Source organism: Pipistrellus kuhlii, unplaced genomic scaffold (assembly GCF_014108245.1).
Source record: "Pipistrellus kuhlii isolate mPipKuh1 unplaced genomic scaffold, mPipKuh1.p scaffold_m20_p_5, whole genome shotgun sequence".
Lineage (NCBI taxonomy): Eukaryota > Metazoa > Chordata > Mammalia > Chiroptera > Vespertilionidae > Pipistrellus > Pipistrellus kuhlii.
In genome coordinates this window covers 34,739,591-34,752,035 of record NW_023425551.1, presented here as the reverse complement: position 1 = coordinate 34,752,035, position 12,445 = coordinate 34,739,591, and the positions used below count along the sequence as shown (strand labels likewise).

Genomic DNA, 12,445 nt, shown 5'->3' with positions numbered 1-12,445 from the left:
AATGTAGACTGGTACAACCACTATGGAAAGCAGTCTGGCAATTTCTCAAAAAATTAAATATAGAGCTACCATGTGACCCAGCAATCCCTCTTCTGGGTATATAACTGCAAAACTCAAAATCATGTATTTGTAAAGATATATACACTACTATGTTTATTGCAGCATTATTCACAGTGGCCAATACATAGAAACAACCAAAGTGTCCTACGATAGAGGACTGGATAAAGATGTGGTACATATACACAATGGAATACGACTCAGCCACAAGAAAGGATGAAACAATGCCATTTGCAACAACATGGATGAACCTCAAGAGGATTATGCTAAGTGAAATAAGTCAGTCAGAAAAAGCTAAGAACCATAGGTTTTCACTCATATGTGGGATATAAAACTGAAATTCATAAACACAACAGCAGTGTGGTGGCTGCGCAAGGGAAAAAGAATAGGGTCCTAATATATGGTGACAGGAGAAGATTTGACTTTGGATAGTGAGCACATAGTGTAATTATACAGGTCATGTAACATAGAAACCCACACCTAAAACCTGTATGTTCATGTTGACCAATGTCACCCTAATACATTTACATTTTTAAAAAGCCATATGCCAATTTGTTGCCTTCTTTCCTGAGAAACCATGAGAGCCTCAGTAGTTAATGTATTTCCAGACAAAATTCAAAGTAAATTATTCATTAACTATTAGATTCATGAGGAAAGTCTAATGGAAAGGTTATCCAACCTATTGAAAAAGTTGTTGCAAGGAATATCCTGAGCACTTATTTTTGGGCTCTTGGACTCCGGTCAAGAACAATGCTGACAGAGTAATTCATTGTGCAAGAAAACCCACATAAATCAGCAAAATTGAAAATGTACTTATCATTGGAATAAATGCTCATAATTACTGCAATAGAAAACTATAAATGATGTACACATTTTAACTAAAAGTGTAAAAAATGAAAAAAAATGAATCAATGAAAACATTTTAAATAAAAATAACACTGTTATTACATTATTAAGCAAGAACTATTGAGGAAAATAAAACAGACTCCAACTTCACAAATACAAAAGTACCTATGAGCTGCTGGCTGTGTTCTCAAAGAGCAAAATGATCTTCAGAAATATGAAAAAATACACCTACTATCACAATTATCAAAAGTAGTATGTTGAGCCTGTCTACACTAGAGGGTGTGACTGATGTCTGGCAGACAGCTGTAGTGGATTGTCATTTTGTCAAATATTCATTTCTTTGTAACTTGAACACTGAACTGTCTGTTTTCCATGACATCTTGAGCATGAATCACAAGTCCTGCTGCCACCCTTCACTCTGGATGTTCAATTATCATATAGCATTAGTAACCAACTAACCAACTACCTATCTACCTACTTATAAAACAACTAACTTGGTGTCTAATGTTATGTGATATTTAGAAGGAGATAGAATATTTTTTCATTTGGGTTGGCATATAGTTGGTAATATAAGCAATATTTTCCAAATAAAATAATCATGTTATCTATTACACAGATTTTTATAAGCATTGTTTACAACAGAAAACTATATGAAAAAGAAAACAAATGGCGAAATAAAAAATTACATCCAAGCTTTTATAAAAATTCAAGAATTTGTATTATGACTTAGTACTAGAATTTTATAAAATGCTACAACTGGGGGAAATTGGGCACAGTATACATGGGAACTCTGTATAGAGAGATTTTTATTATTATTTTATTATTTCTTACAACTACATGTGAATCTACAGTTATCTCAATGAAGCACTTGAAATTTAACTAAAAATATAATTTAAAATAGTAACTCAAGGACTAATTTGAAATGAAATAAACTCTTTGGTGCTCAAGGACCTACTTTCATGCCTGGTTTTATACCCTGCATTTTAATCGTATTTCAAGCTCTTCTAGTCCAACCCTTCTAGTCCTCTTCCTCCTCACCTACCACCACAAGTAATACTTTTTCTGACATAAATTACTCAGGAAAACCCATTAATCAACCCCAATTCTCCCATAAATATGCGGAAAATAGTAGCTATATAAGGACAGAATTTTCTCAGAAATGTCATTCTCTAGATTTCATATTACATGTCTGATTATAGTAATAAGTTATTTTTATTGAACAGTAAAACCATTTTTGGCTAAATAAGTTACAAACGTGCCACTTATCACTTCTTTTATCAAATTAGAACATGTTATTAAAAACTATTATTAATTTGACTCAAATTTAATGATAACAGGAAAAGACAGAAGCTCAAATCTTATTTAAGTTGGGTCCTATATTTTTACTTCTTAAAAATTCTGTTACTAGATCTTTATTTTATTGCATTGGATATATTAATGTCATGAATAAATATCAATTTCCTAAACTGGGTGTAAGCAGTTGAGAATTATCTTGTTATTTACATATGTATGCATTTATTAGTTCAGGTGCAGCATCATAGCAGAAAGTCAGGCTATTTTACACACCATTTCAAGTCACCCAAAATAGGCATGCATATTTAAAGCTTTATTATTCCATATTATCGTGAAATATAAAGAATGCATATATTTTCTCTTAGGTTTAGACAATTACACTCACTTGATTAACATTAACTGGATACAGCCCATTCAATGCTCCACTTTCTCTTGTAAAAGTTCAAACACAAAATCACAAACTTAGTCAATACAAAAAATACGAGTAGAATTAAGTGTGACATACAAAACATTACATCACTTTCTTTTACCCCTTTTAAAGAGAACACATTGGTCTGAGCTCATTTTAGATTTCAGAGGCCAATACAGCTCGGAAGTCTCCTGCAGAGTTGGGGGATACATAATAGTAAAGTATGCATGAAGCATTTCAGCTCTTCAGGGGGGTTCTTGAGGGACTGCTTCTGTCTTGTCTAAACTGGGATGCTAAAGCGACTCAAAATATTCTAGAAGTCTGGCGTAGAGAGTACAGAGAACAAAGAAAACTCAGGCATTTGTAGCAACTCCAGAGGACCTGAAGGACCACACACAGACAACAAAGAGCCTTAAAGAAAGAATGAAATCTTGTGCTATCATAGGTCAACATAGATTAACCTTGAGGACATCATGTTAAATGAAACAAGCCAGTCACAGAAGGACTAATACTATATGATCCCATTGACTTGAGATATCCAAAATAACCAAACCCTTTTAGAAACAGAAAGTAAAGTGGTGATTTCCAGGAGCTGGGAGGAGGCGGAGGAATGGGATACTGCTGTTCAATGGGCATAGAGTTTCACTCATGGGAGATAAAAAATGTCCGGAGACCTGCTATACAACATATACATATAGTTAATAATAGCGTGCAGTATTCTTAAAATTTTGTGAAGTGGGTAAATCTCTGTTAAAAAAATCAAAAAATTGAATATATATCACTGCTTTATTATTGCCCCCTTGGTTTAGAATACCTAGGAAGAATGAAACGTCATTAACAAGTTTTGAAAATCCTGGGATGGGGGAAGATATATTCACAAGGCAGTCAAATATATAGGTATGAAATCATGGCCCCTGATGGAGAATAGTGCTTAAAATGGTGCACCTGAATAAATAACATTTTAAGTTATCAAATTTCAAACTTAACATTAAAAAAGTAAAATCTACTCTTCATAATTATCCTTGTCTAGACAGATGACTCACTAGACAGATGACTCACAATATGATACCCCTCTGTGGCTAGAGATGTTAGGTTACTCATCTGACAGCCAAATTTACTTCACATTTTCTTATAAGCCTAGATCTTTATAACATATCATTAAGATCTTTATTACCAAACCTAACTTTAAAATTAAAACTGAAATTCAGAAGTAACAATACTGAACCATAAATTTGAATGCTGTATACAGGTATAATCATTAGTCTTTCTCTTGCATATCTTGAGAATATTCATGACAGCAATAGGGATTTTGAAAAGCAGATATGATTTTTAAATCACATGGCAGGTTCTGTTGATAAAATAAGCCTAGCCTATGTGGCTTAGTGGTTGAGCATTGATCTATGAACCAGGAGGTCAGGGTTTAAAATTTGGTCAGGGCACATATCTGGGTTTTGGGCTCAATTCTCCAGGAGGAAGCTAATCGATGATTCCCTCTCATCATTGATATTTCTATCTCACTTTTCTTCTACTTTCCTCTATGAAATCAATAAAAAATATATTTAAAAGTATATAATATTCCATAACTTTACATAATCTACTTATGTTTAGAGTCCCTTCTTGTACAGACATAAGTAAAAAGGGTACAGATCACAGTATATTGAAAACCAGGGTTAATTCATATACTCTTTCTAGCCCATACAAGTTACTCAAGAACCAAGTGAAAAGACCAATTACCAGTTGAGTTAGGAGTACTATATTCTTTTTTTGTTTTTAATGGAAAGACTCAGGTTACATCAAGTAAGGGAAGTCTGGTATAAGGTTACCAACAGGTACATCTCAGCCATTTCTCACAAAAAGACCGGGGAGTTTAACAATCAAGTAGAAACTGTAGAACAGCACAAAACTGCAAATAGCTATGGTAGTTTAAGGGCACCTAGAACTTAAAGAATCTGGCAACTAGATTGTAATCTTTCAGCAACAGCAGTCTTATAAATTTTACTCTAGAACTGTCTTTATACATCCTCAGCTACATAAGAACGTGTCCTTTTCTCTCTTCCACTTTCTCATTTGTAACATTACTAGTATTCTCTTGTTCCTCCACTTCAGCTGTACAGGAGAGTGGGTCTGATGGTCCTGTGAATCCCTATCACTCCAGTTTAGGGAGCACCTTGAAAGACCATCTTACAAGGTAATGCCCAATAGATAGGTAACCTGGGGGCAAGTGCCAACCTATGAATCAAAACTTAGGAATCACAAATGTGTGATCTGTTATATGGAAGAAGACCCTTAAGGAGTCCTGTGGGTAATAACTGTTTTAAAAATACATGGCTGTGCCGAAACCGGTTTGGCTCAGTGGTAGAGCATCAGTCTGTGGACTGAAAGGTCCCGGGTTCGATTCCAGTCAAGGGCATGTACCTTGGTTGCGGGCACCTCCCTGGTAGGGAGTGTGCAAGAGGCAGCTGGTCAATGTTTCTCTCATCGATGTTTCTAGCTCTCTATCTCTCTCCCTTCCTCTCTGTAAAAAATCAATAAAATGTATTTAAAAAAAAAATACATGGCTGAGCCGAAACTGTTTGGCTCAGTGGATAGAGCATCAGTCTGTGGACTGAAAGGTCCCAGATTCAATTCCGGTCAAGGGCATGTACATTGGTTGCAGGCACATCCCTGGAAGGGGGTGTGCAGGAGTCAGCTGGTCGATGTTTCTAGCTTTCTATCCCTCTCTCTTCCTCTCTGTAAAAAAATCAATAAAATATATTTTTAAAAAAATACATGGCTGAGAGATTGGCAAAGAGTACACACAGGGCCGATGCTCAATTAGAAAAGCTAAATAGGGTATAAAGATAAAGGATTGATAGCCAGAGTAGCCAGTAAATAACCATATCACACTGAAGGAGCTATAGTAGAATATTTAGAACAAACAGGGAGTTAAAAAATCAGGGGTCAACCAAAAAACAAACAAACAAAAAAAACAGAAAAAGCTAAATAAACACCACAGGTAGAGGACTAATTGGCTTTTCCATTATTCAGTTCCATTTACTTATTTCTCTTATTTATAGATTGTGGGCTTTTTAAGGTATTCATGGCAGAAAGTTCCAGAACATCTGACTGTAAATTTATTTGCCCAGTCACTTATGGACTATAAACACAACAGTGTGATTCCAGCAACTGCTACTTCCAAGGCTCCTTGAACCTCAGTTACTGTTTCTATGCACAGGAGGTAACTGGCCCCAACAAACATTTTAGTCCAATAAGTAATTCCAACTTTTAATTGTGTTTACTCTGTTAGTATCAGTGGTTGTCAGGAGGATAGTCTGTGTGGGGAGTAAGATAATTTTTTCTTAACAGCCTATATAATAAAAGGCTAATATGCAAATTGACCCTCATACCCTCACACAAAATGGCCCCTCACATGATCAAAGATGGCTGCCACAAGATGGCCAGCAGGGGAGGTCAGTTGTGGACAATCAGCCAGCAAGGGAAGAGCAGTTGGGGGCATCAGGCCTCCAGAAGAGGGCAGTTGGGGAAGAGACCAACCTTTCAGGGGAGGACAGTTGGGGGTGACCAGGCCTGCAGGGGAGGGCAGGTAGGGGTGACTGGGCTGGCAGGGGAGGGCAGTTAGGGGTGACCAGGCAAGCTGGGAATGGCAGTTGGGGGTGATCAGGCCTGCCGAGAAGGGCAGTTGGGGGCAACCATGCTGGCAGGGGAGGGCAGTTGGGGTAATCGGTCCAGCAAGGGAGGGCAGTATAATAGTAACAAATTTTAGTTTTTGCTTGAGTTTGAAGAAATACATATTTGGCTAATTCCATGAGATATTGATAATCTGATTATAAGTCAGGCAAATTCAAATATGTAAATCGACTTTAAACAGGGGTTCTGCAGAAGGCTACCTAAAACCACAGTGAAGTTAAACATTGTTTTTCCTGAATAATTGTTTTCTATAGATCGGTCTTCTCATTTATTTTCACTTAATCAAAATGTACTGTTAAATGTTGGATCATTCCAAAACTTAATACTGAAGAGAAAATTACATTCTATTAAGTCAAAGAAAGGTTATGACTAAAACTATTGTCTTTGTAGCTAAAAGAAAATTTTAAAAATTATATTATAATGGCTGTGTTCTTAGGAAAAATATATGAATTGTTCTTTTCAAATTTCTAGTTACTTATGAAATGAAGTCTTGTTATTAATATTTATCATAATTGATAAAAGATTCTTTAAGCCATAAGTAAGGGAAATTAATTATAACATTTGTGCTAAAATCTAAACTGTATAAGCCTTTTATTTTTAATGCTAAGGGTCCGTTGCAAGAAGATTCCTACAAGCAACCATCGCAGCCACATACATGCAGCCACCACTGCTCGCCTAGCCCACCTTGCCCTGCACGCCCCGCTGAAGGCTTTCCCTATGGCAGCCGCCTTGGTTTCCCCTTTCTCTCCCTCTTCCTTCTAAGCTGTCTTCAGTCTTCACTCCTCCCTGCCTCCACATATGCAAATTAACCACCATTTTTGTTGGATTAATTTGCATACTACCTCTGATTGGCTGTGGGTGTAGCAAAGGTACAGTCAATTAGCCTTTTCCTCTTTTATTAGTGTAGATATCTATAAGCTAAAAGAATTTCCCTCCCCTGTAAAAATTGTTTTTAATTAATTGGTTCAAAACACACCAAATCATTTCTTAAAATTGTAATTCAAAATTAGATTCAGTAATGGTTTTCCAAAATCAACTTGGAAGTAATCATTGTGTTATGGAATATCTGATTATTCTTTTCCAAATTGATAGAGTTTTCAGCTGTAACCAGAGCACTGAGGTACTAAAACAGAATACGGCTCCCAAATTAAAATATAACTGGTGGCAGATGGTCCGATCTCTTTTTAAACATAGGGGACTTATAATGTATAATAGCTGAACTGTATGTAAAATGTCCTTTTCTTTTCACCCAGCAGCAGAGAGGTCCAGGAGGAACAGATGTCTGTTTCTCCTGATTAAAGTGAAAGACGTTCCTGAACACTTTTTGAAGTGGTTTTTATGCAAAAATGTTCTAAGACTATTATACTTGATATGCTTAAAGTATTTTTCAAAATCAATATACTTCTATGGAGTGAGGCCTGCCCTCTAAATATCCTCAAAATGGATCCATTTCCTATAATATCAATACTATGCAATAAAAATACCAAATGCTACAGTGTTCACTTTTTCCCTCATTTTTCTTATAATTATTACCTGGAAAGTTTTCAAGAATTCTAATGAAGATATTACTCAAAGGCTAGTTCTCCTATTCAAAACATTGCTGCTTCTTGATAAATAGTATATTATGCCCATGTGTATTTGCTCAAATGCCACTCCATTCATCAAAATTATCCATTTGTCTATCTTGGGATCCCTTCTTTATCTCAGTTTCACTGAAAGACAGTTTGGGAATCACAGATAGCAAAGAGGGTTTGAAATGGTCTTACTGCTCTGAGACTACTTCTGGAAGTGCCTGGCCTTCCTGAGATGTGGCCAGCAGATTGGCCCCCAAGCACACCTGTAAAATAGCACATCTGCTTCCCTGGACCATCCTGCTCAGACCTTCTGTACTGTCAGATTCTCCATGCCCCCAGGGCAAGGACACTTACCCTGTGCCTCAGAGGAGGGCTTGGCATTCCTTTCAGCTTAACTTCTTGGTGGCGGAGCCATGTTCTCATTATCACATTTTGGATGGAATTTTGAAAAAAGCTGGCTCTGCCTCTGACAATGATGCCACCATTAATACTCTCTGCTTTCCAAATTGGACTCCTGCCCTATTTTCTTCCTTTTAGTTTTCAAAACCCAGCATAGAAATATATTAGTTTTCTAGGATCCTGGTTGGACATTATTGTTTGTTAACCCTCTCTCCAGGAGAGTAATTACTAGATGGGTTTTCACCAATGATTCTGCTGTTCCAATTCCTCCTCACCTTAGAACTAGGCCCTCTTAGCTCCCGCATGCCACACGGTCATATAAATCGAATATACCACTGTGAACATTGACTGGAAAAAAAAACGCAAATCCCACTTCAGGTTTCTTGCATGAACCTATTGTTAAGGCACTGATAAGCAAATTGGATAGTTTTTTTGCATGTGTATTTTTAATGTCTTTACCCCACTTCTGACTATTTTAGTTTATCCATGTATTATTATTATTGGGCATAATTATACATTTCAATCTTGTCACATTCTGACTTTTCACCCCATATACAGACAAAAGTCATTGGAATGGTAGTTGAATCATGCCTGACACTTAGAAAGTGCTCTGTACATATTTTTGTAAATTAAGTAGCATATTTCCTCAAATCCAAGATCCCATTTAATATAAGATATTTTCTAAATAAACAAAAACAACCAAATAAAAAAAAAAAAAAACAGCTCAAACAGCATACTTTATCCCTGCCAGGATCCCTGCCCCTGTAAGAAAGTATGATGATCTTAAACAAATAAGCTATCTCCCCACTGAGTCCCATTTTGCTTTGGGAGTTCTGCAGTAATGCCTAATAACAAAATGACACTGTTGTCATAATCTGAGCTTTCAATCTGGACCTCCTTAGCATTCTTCCAACAGACAGTATAAAGTCAAAGTAAAAGCTTTAACTTAATTCTCATAAGTACATGTAATAAAAAGTAAAATTAGGACTTACTCTTCTATCTTGAAAATGTACAGTTTCTTTTGACACCAACTGAAATATCATTCCAACTTCAGAAATGCAAAGTGCTTCTGTGTTGAAGTCTCCTACTAATATTAAGAAGTTTAAACCAGTTTCTGTTTTTCAATAACCTGGTTTCTTACATAATTTTCAACACAATAAGTTATTTTCAGTAACATCAAAAAGGAGTAAAAGAGCAGGCAATAAAACCCATTCATTTTCAATACTAAAAGGAATTCAGCACTTTATTCTAGGTGTTTTATTATGTTTTCATTTGCATAGTTATTAGAATCACTGTCAAATTACATGTAGATTTCCTCAGTTCCTCATTGTATGAAAATATAAGTGGGGAAATGTCTCTGCCTATGCAGATAGCAAAAGGTCGGAATTTGACAAAAATTAAAATGTGTAATTATGCCCTAGAAAAAAATATACAAATATAATAAATATCAAGGTGAGTGAGGCAAATATTTTGTTTAACTTTTTCACTTTGTATGTTTATCACTGCCTTAAAAATGAGTCAAGTTCATACACAATTTTTATGATAAAACCCTCAACAAATCAGAGAGAGAACATATCTCAACATAATAAAGGCCATATACAACAATCCCACAGCTAACATCAAATTCAAGGGAAAATCCTTCTAAGATCAAGAACAAAACAAGGATGTCCACTTTCACCATTCTTATTCAACCCAGTACAGAAAGTTCTAGCTAGATCATTAGGCAAGACCATCAGGCATCCACACCGAAAAGAAAGAAGTAAAATTATGATTGTTAGCAGGTAATATGATCTCATACATAGAAAATCATAAAGGCTCAACCAAAACATGTTGGAACTAATCAACAAATTCAGTACAGGTGCAGGTTACAAAATCAACATACAAACATCAATAGTCTGGTGGCTCCATTTCACGGGAGAACACTGACTAATTTGTATTCCCCACTGAGAGCGGTTATAGAAACATAAAGAGACTTACTATAAGGTACTGACTCACATGACTATGGAGGCACAGAAGTCCCATGATCTGCCTTCTGTTAGCTGGAGACCCAGGAGAGTTGGTGATGTGGCTGGAAGGGTTCAGAGCCCGGGAGCCAATGATGTAAATTGCAGTCCCAGGCTGAAGACCTGAGAAGGAGGAGCACAAAGGGCCGAAGATAAAATTCAACTCAACAGCCCAGCAGAGAGAGTGAATCCCAGATGTGGGATGCTGAGTCCTAGTTCATTATCTTGTGAAATAGAAGAATGAAGCCCCAGACCAAAATGATTGTTAAACAGAAGTTTACTGAGAGAAGTCAGTCCTAAAAAGGTTCAGCTGGGGTTCCAGGAACAGGCCAGTGTCCAGAGCTTCCTTTCCATGTTACAGTCTTGAGTAGTTAGTATCCAAGCTAATTCAAGTCTAGTAGTCCATGTGCGGAGCCCACATGGCCACAAGCCACATGGGCACAGCAAGTGCATCTCCCACCATCAACCCCAGATCCTAGCGCCAGGGGAGCGAGGAGGAGCCACTCGCTTTTTTGTAGATATGCTTGTTAGTTCCTGATTGGTTCTCTCGAAGAATATTGTCTTAGCAACATCCTTGGGATTGGTGTAGACACCTTACTGCCTTGTGATTGTTTACCTGTACACTGCCTGTCTTAGTAACATCCATACATTTTACAGTTCATGCCTCTCTCGAACACCTGCCTTTCCTTCCCACAGGTGCCTTTCATAGGCCCCTGTGCCTTTCCTTTCCCACCCTGTTGGATGCTTAGTAACTCCACCTAGGTGGGTTCCTGCTCTCATTTCCCCTCACCCCACGGTCCGGATTCCTGACTACCTAGCTTCCCTCTGTCTCCTCGAGGTAACTGAGTTTTCCTCTATTCCATGAATGGGATGGTGCTGTTAACATTGGGAGGGCAAACTGCTTTACTCAGACCAAATCAAATGCTAATCTCTTCCAGAAACATACCAGAAATAATGTTTAACCATATATATGAGCATCCTATAACTCATTCAAATTGATATATAAAATTAACCATTACAGAAAGAAAGCAAATGAAGTGAATACAATAGCTCTCGCTGGCTGCCTCACTAGAGAGTCCAGGCTGTGGCACAAAGAGGAGTTACTATAGTAGAGATGAACAGATAGTGAGGTGAGAATACACAACTGAGAATCTGGAAATCCATGACCAGAGTTCATAGTACAGAGCAGCAGAGTAGCGAGACAAGCACAGGCAGAGAATCCCAGAAGTCTAGAAAGAGGTCCTCTGAAGTAACAAATCATAAAAGCATAACCCAAAAGGATCAAAATATAGATTATCAGATTATCAATCAAACTCAATACCTTATTTGTATCTAGCGAGGCTTCAATAAAAGTTAATGGGCTTGAATTTAACTTATGTTAGCTACGTTTTTTTCTCATGGTTTCTGCTTCAGCCTATGGACTATAAAGGTCCCGGGTTTGATTCTGGTCAAGGGCACATGCCCAGGTTGCAGGCTCAATCCACAGTAGGGGGCATGTAGGAGGCAGCTGATCAATGACTCTCTCTCTCATCCTTAATGTTTCTATCTCTCTCGTCCTCTTCCTTCCTCTCTGAAATCAATTATATATATATATATATATATATATATATATATATATATATATATATATGGCTTGTTTTGCTAAGCATTCCATGTGCATATATTTAAATACAGATTACCACATAAGTGAGAGGAACCAACCTGAAACCTTCTAAATAATTAGATGGCTTCTAATCTCAAATTAGAAGGAAACAGTGTCCTGTACTCACTCAGGGCGAGGAATAACACATGCTCCCACCAGCAAGACTCAAGTAGTCATGGGGCATTAGATATAGTTTTTAGGAAGGCCTTGACTGAACAGAGGGAAATAATTTCAGCACTGTTTCAACCCCTTCTGACAAATCATAAAAGCATCACCCAAAAGAATCAAACTTTTCCAAGTAACATAATGGCATGCCAGAAGAAAGATCAAGAGGAGGACCCTGGGTGAAGACTTCCGAAGTCTGATGTTAGGAGTTAAGACAAAGCAATGTAGCCAGCAGACATCATAAACAAGCTCATACTTCTTGAAATGCTTTCTTCAGACCCTTAGGGTGATTGCTTGCCATAGAATCCAGTCCTTCCATTCTGCCCATCGTTCTCCATGCCCGGGCCTCTGAAACTTTCACTGTGCTCCC

At 37.2% G+C, this 12,445-nt stretch overlaps 1 long non-coding RNA gene across 1 annotated transcript in view; it reads right to left on the bottom strand.

The window, feature by feature from the left end:
- Positions 1 to 10,752, bottom strand: part of LOC118705955 — a 190,861-nt gene extending 180,109 nt beyond the window's left edge. Inside the window, exon 1 of the long non-coding RNA XR_004983866.2 lies at positions 10,261 to 10,752. This is a non-coding gene — a long non-coding RNA (uncharacterized LOC118705955). The remainder of the gene's footprint in view (positions 1 to 10,260) is intronic.
- Positions 10,753 to 12,445: the final 1,693 nt, after the last annotated feature.